Source organism: Desmodus rotundus, chromosome 5, assembly GCF_022682495.2.
Source record: "Desmodus rotundus isolate HL8 chromosome 5, HLdesRot8A.1, whole genome shotgun sequence".
Lineage (NCBI taxonomy): Eukaryota > Metazoa > Chordata > Mammalia > Chiroptera > Phyllostomidae > Desmodus > Desmodus rotundus.
The window spans coordinates 100,210,410-100,216,746 of record NC_071391.1 but is presented as its reverse complement, the minus strand read 5'-3'; positions in this window follow the sequence as shown (position 1 = coordinate 100,216,746).

Below are 6,337 nucleotides of genomic sequence, written 5' to 3'. Positions count from 1 at the left end.
AAAATAGCCACCATGTCTGACAGCCTGCTGTGAGTCAGGCTCTGAGCTACGTGCTCTGCCCACTTACCTTGATCCTCTGCCTCCTGGGTGCACCTCTTCTCTTCTGCAGCTGAGGCTCAGAGAAGGCCTGCGGCCTGTGGGCAGGTCTGACAGACACTGTGGGTGCCCGTCCTGGAAACAGAACCCCTATCCTGTTCACCTTCCCGGTGCCGTGCCCTGCGGGGGTGGTGGGCCAAACTCAGCCGTGGCGCATCTTGACTGGCCAGTCCCAGTCACCTCACACTCCTGGAAAATGCCTGGCCTGGGTTTTGGCCAATGAGAAGTGAGACTGGTGGGGAGGGAAAATTCCAGAAAGTTCTCCTTCTCAAGGAAAAACAGAAGGCAGGGCTGCTTCTCTTCCTGCCTGAGGAATGCTCCTGTGTCAGCCGGACCGCCCAGAACAGGGGCAGTGCTGTGGGGACATCGAGGAGACCTCTGTGAGGACAAAAGTTGACTGTGAGGCTGGAGGGTGGGGCGGGGTGGTGGGGAGGTGGGTGGAACCTGGGGCCCCGAGCTGCTGAATCAGCCAAGGCCACAAGGGGCTGCTTTGGACAAAGGTCCCTGAGGTTGAAGCACCTTCTGCTGGGTTTTCTGCCGCTGGGACCAGAAGAATCTCAATGGTCACAGGAGGAGAAACGAGGTCTGTCCCGCAGGGACAGGGTTGGAGCTGATGGCCCTGGTGCCCCCTCTGTCCTCACTGGTATGTGCTGTCCTGTGACCTTGCTGACTAAACCACAGGGTGGGGGAGGCGGACGTGTCGCAGTCACACCTGCCGAGAACGGTCATCTTCTGTGTCCACCGATGTTCCTTGGCACTAGGCAGACATCACACTGCACAAGATTTATAGACACAGAGACCGCCGCAGGGACACAGGGGGGGCCGAGTTTACGAACAGCAGCCGGGCCGCTGGACCCCCCTTTGCCAAGAGCTGTGAGGGCCACGGCAGCAGGCTGGGGCTCTCACCAGCCGACACACGATTCAGACACTCCTGTTCATTCAGTCATTTTAAAACAGGAAATGCCAGACTGCTCCACAGGGCAAACCTTACGCAGATGCTTCATTCACTGCGTGGACAGGAGGGTCTCCATGGCAACAGGCACACGTGCGTTTCCTTTTGAAACAGGCAGACTGACGACATACATACCACAACAGAACCGGGCTGGGCGGGATCACGGGCTGCGAGGGAACCACACTTCAGAGGCAATCGAGGCCTTAAATATGGGACCTACACGTGACATCTCACATCACCACGTGTTTAATTTCTGTATTAAATGAAAGGAGACACAGTGTATACACGTGCAAGTGGCTTCGATCAAAGAAAACGAACAAGCGAGGTGGTGCCACGCACCGGGAGGGCTTGCTGTCTCCTGTGCCTCTGCTCTTGTCCTCACCTTACCCACGGAGTCACCTGCAGTCACAAAATGAACTAGCTGGCCTCAGTGTCATCTTAGAGAGTCCCACCAGTGTCCTCGGTTGTGTCCTCTGAGATCCCTGCAGGTGGGGATAACCTGGGAGCGAGAGCGCTGAGCCCTGCATGTGAACATCCCCGGACTCTCCCTGGACGGGGCAGGGAGGGGCTGGGAGGGGCCAGGCCGAGGAGGCAGGCCCAGCTGCTGGGTGCCACCTGTCACCGGGCCTGGCCCGGAAGAGCAGGGATGATTGAGGAGGCATCCTCTTTTGCAAGGAAAGCTTAAATGGCGAGGTAAGCCTGTGTTTCTCCGTAACTGTCCAGGTGTCCAGTCCCGTAGAACTGACCTGCACTGCCGGGGTCCCACTGTAACAGCCGCCAATGGAGAGTTCACTCTTGGCACCTTTAATGAACTCCTCCAGCGACTGTTTGCCTGTGGGAGGGAGGACGAAGATGGGAGTTAGCCAGGGCTCACTGTCCTTCACCTTCCGGAGCTCGGGGACAGCCCCCATGTCAGGACCACCCTCTCCAGTTCCGGTCTTGAGCCTCCGTGAGGCTGGACGCTGTCCAGGCACCACTTCCTTCGTGGGCATCTCTGGAAAAACCCATTTTGCTTTCACTGCTCACTGCAGAGCATTGGACGCTCCCTGTGTGACAGCAGGTGGCGGCAGGTGGGCGAGTTAAATCCTTTCAGAAACCACCCACACTTTACCGAAGAAAGACGTGACTTGTCCAGAGAGAACAGGCCTCTGCCTCAGCCCCACAATGAGTCCAGGGCTGATGGGGCCCGAGGCAGCCCAGGGCCTCCAGCACAACTGCCCGCTGGTGGTGGTACAGGCCGGCAGGGAGGATCGCTCTCTGCTTCTGCACCATCTGCCCCTCAGGGTGGGGGGTGGGAAGCATTAGAGACATTGGCCCCACTGAGGGTCGGCCCTGCCTCCCGCATCCTCAGCCCCTCTGTCCTGCCCCACAGACCCTGTTACTTCTGGGATCAGGAGACAGGAGAGCGGTTTTTAAAACTAAGGTGCTGTGGGCATGACCAGAGTGGCTCAGTCCATTGGACATTGTCCTGCAAAGTGAAAGGTCACTAGTTCGATTCCCCGTCAGGGCACGTGCCTGGGTTGTGGTTCGGTCTCTGGCGGGGCACCTATGAAAAGCAACTGACCGATGTTTCTCACATCGATGTTTCTCTCCTCTCTCACTCCCTTGCCCTGTCTCTGAAAATAAATAAAATCTTAAAAAAAAAAAAAAAAAAGAACAAAGGTGCTGTGGAAACTTGAGCACCGGAGGAAGCAATGCTGGTGACACTCCCAGGGCGCAGACGGGGTCAGGCCTAGGTTTGCAGCAGACTCCCTTCTGCGGTTTGAGCCCCAAGGAGATGACTGCTCACCTGTGCTGAGGCTGCGGCTGTGAGGGGGCAGGAGGTGCTCCGGCCAGTGCCCAGTGCGTGGCAGAGCAGGGGACAGCTTGCAACCTCTCCCAGCCTCCAGGTCTCCATGTGCATAGAGAGACCATGGGAACACACTCTCAAAGGGCCGCTGGGAGGATTAACATGGAGGAAGTGTTTGAGGGGTTCAGCCCAGGCCTGGTCTGGAGGATGAGCTCCGTTAGTGAGTTTCTGCCAGGAAGCCAGGGGCAGGCAGCGGATGACAGAGACAGCCTGTCCGCAGGGAACTCCCACCTATGCAGTGGAGAGGGACACCCCTCCTGCGGGCCCCTCGGGAGACTAATCAACAATGTCCAGGCTAAGGGAAGAAGTGAGAAGGAAGGGGACAGCCACTCCCTCCCCAGAAGAGAAGTTCCCCAGACCCTTCTCTGACACAGAGGGGCTCTTGGCCTTGTTTTTCTCCTTCAGCTGGTGGAACTTTCAGCTGCCACTCCCCAACCTCAGGCCGAGGAGCTTCTAGCACGTGAAAGGAGGCTCCTGGCACGTGAAAGCCTGAGAATGGTCCCATCTGGGCTCAACCAACACTACATCCACCATGGCAGGAGGCTCCACACAGGGGCCACGAGTGCAATGAGGGCTGCTGTGTGCCCAGAGCCTGGGGTGGATGTGCCCACCCCAGTGGTTCCCACTGCACTTGGAGTAAAAGCCAAAACACCCTTCGCACTCTACCCCCACTTCTCCCTCCTGCCCCTCACTCACTCTGCGCAGCCACACTGGTCACCTCTCTGTGCCTCAACACGCTGGACACCTCCCCACCTCAGGGCCTTTGGGCAGGCTGTTCCCTCTGCCTGGAGCACTCTCCCACATATACCAGCGTGACTGCTCCCTCTCCTGTCCAGGACCCTGTCTGTCCCCAGGGAAGAGTCCCACCCCCCACAACCCGGGGTCTGGGGCTGAGGCCTCCTCAACCCCACATACCTAAGGCCCACCCAACCCCCTCAGACTCAACCACAAAGTTTAAGGGAAGGAGCCTTACCAAGGAGTTCCTGAGGCACAGCACCGAGCCCTTGTGCCCCACCAAAGATTACATTCCCAGGACCAGCCTTTGGGGATAGGTGGTCCCTCCTCCTTCCCATGGCAGGGCCCAGAGTTCCCAGGCACCTGCTACAGCCAAAACACACACACAGCAGGTGCTCAACATGCGTTTGAGTGGAATCAGGAGGTCTGGCGGGCCGGGAAAGGAGAGGCACCCGTGGTGATGAGGCAGGTCAGTAAATAACTAGGAAAGTTCCCTGGCAAGTGGGGTTGGGAACTGAGACAAATCATGAGACAAACAGCTGAGCAATTAGCAGGCAGCTTATAAATCGCAAGATCCTGTCTTCTCTAACCAGAAGCACTTCGAGCTGATGGTTTCCATCTCTCCTCCCAACCAGAGAGCAAGTAGCTTAAATCACCCCAGTCAAGAAGATAAATAACAGGGACCCAATTATTGCCAGCCATGCTCAAGAAGGGATGGAATCAGGGGAATAAAAAACCAACCAACCAAACAAACACAAAAACAGTTAGAGCCAGACAAACCCAAGACAGAGGTGAAGCTGACCAGAGAACGACCCCGATCCTTCCATATGCTCATTTTGATGAATCAGCGCAATAAGGCTGATGAATATTCTGTTGAGATCCTCCCCTGAGACCTCCCCTAAAATTCCTGCCTTTAGAAAACATATAAAAACCCCAGGACAAAGGACTCTCTGGAGCATGCCCGTGCCTCTGTCTCCTCTGGCAAGTATTTTCTTTTTCCTGAGCTCCAAGGGCCTGTCTCGTGCCTAACTTTTCAAAGGGCCAAAGCAATTCCACCTAGGCTCACTCCTGTGGCTGTGATCTTCCTTATTCTACCCTAAGTCCTTCCTTTGTTTCTCTGTCCCCAGTTTTAATAAACATCCTCTCAAAATCGCCTGGACTCGTAATTCTTTCCTGCACGAAGTCAAGAACCCACACATCCCAGACCCTGTGCCAGGACAGACCTGCCTTAGCCTGGTTGACAGGGAGAGCAAGGTGGAAACAGAGAAAGATGGACAGAGAGCAAAACACTGAGAACAAGAAATAAAGAAAGAAGGAAAGATGAGCAGAGCTGATCTTCACCAACTGTACCCCCAAGACACCCTACACCACACCCAGAGTCTAGCAGACAGCCACCAAGGTCTGTAGAAACTAATCACTCGCAACAGATTCTGCATCACCCTCAGAAGCCTGACCCCACAGCCAAGGACAACCACCAACCTCCTCAACAGCCCAGCCTGAGAACTACTTGCACCCCAGTGCATGGAACAAGCTCGCACAGGCTCGGTCACAGCACAGCTTCCCCACATCTTTACAACCACTTCTCCACAAGAGTCAGACCCCCACAATGACACTGAACTCCCCAGTAACAGCCCCAACCCTCCTCTACAGGCAGAGCCCAGAAACAGCAACTGGAGAGCCAGGAGAGCTGGACCCCCTGCTGTCCCAGGTGCTGTCTCCGAAGTTCACAAGCACCGCCCAGGCCAGCCACACCGAACTCCCACCCCGGCTAGTGGTTGTGTAAGGACTGAAAGTAATGGGGACTTTTCAGAGAGGTGCATGTAGTCCTGGGATTGTCATTCGGTTCGTGTTAAGAAGACCCGGGGATGAAAGCAACTGCAGCGTGGGGTGCAGGTGTGATATGAGTGGGGAACCCTAGAAGGGCTTTGGAACTGCTGGTATGAAAGATCCTGCAAGTGGTTCTGGGGTGAATGGATTGCAGGGGGCAGGGCAGGGGAGCCTGGAGATCAGGAAGGAGCCTGGAATCGTGCTCCAGACAGAAGAGACACCCAGTAGCAGGGCAGGAGGCAAGGGCCAAAGGGAGGAACTGAGCGACCTTGGTTTGAGGAACAGCGGCACCTGGTGGTAGCTACATGACATGTCAACCACTTTTGTTAGTTCAACATTTACTGCGTGCACACTTAGCATTCCCAGTGTGTTTGACACCCAGAGTGGATCACTTTTAACACCTCCTTCCTATAAAATACTTTTCAGCAATAACAATAAAACAAAACAATTAATGGTGGCTATAAAATAAATGCGGATAGTGAACATTTATTTCCCTTATGATATAATTGTTTATGTATTGTAATAATGTGAATTGTCCCATAACTAACAATGAATTTAATAAAACTGACCTATCTTCCCAAACAGAATTTGGGAAGCCACAAAACTGTACCATTGATGTGATTTTTTTCTTGATTTGTTCACTAGTTTAAAAACACAATTTAAAAACAGTGTTTGCATTTTAATGGTGTTATTTAAATTCAGTATTATGGTTCACATATGAACTAATGTGCATTTTCCAACTAAAGCTGTTATATCTTGTGGTTTGTGAGGCTTCACTGGTTTGCATTTTAAACACAAATAAAATCTCCAAACGGTCACAGTGTTATGAGAAGAGCCAAGGTCCGAGAAGCCCTCAGCATATTCCTTGTATTACTTGC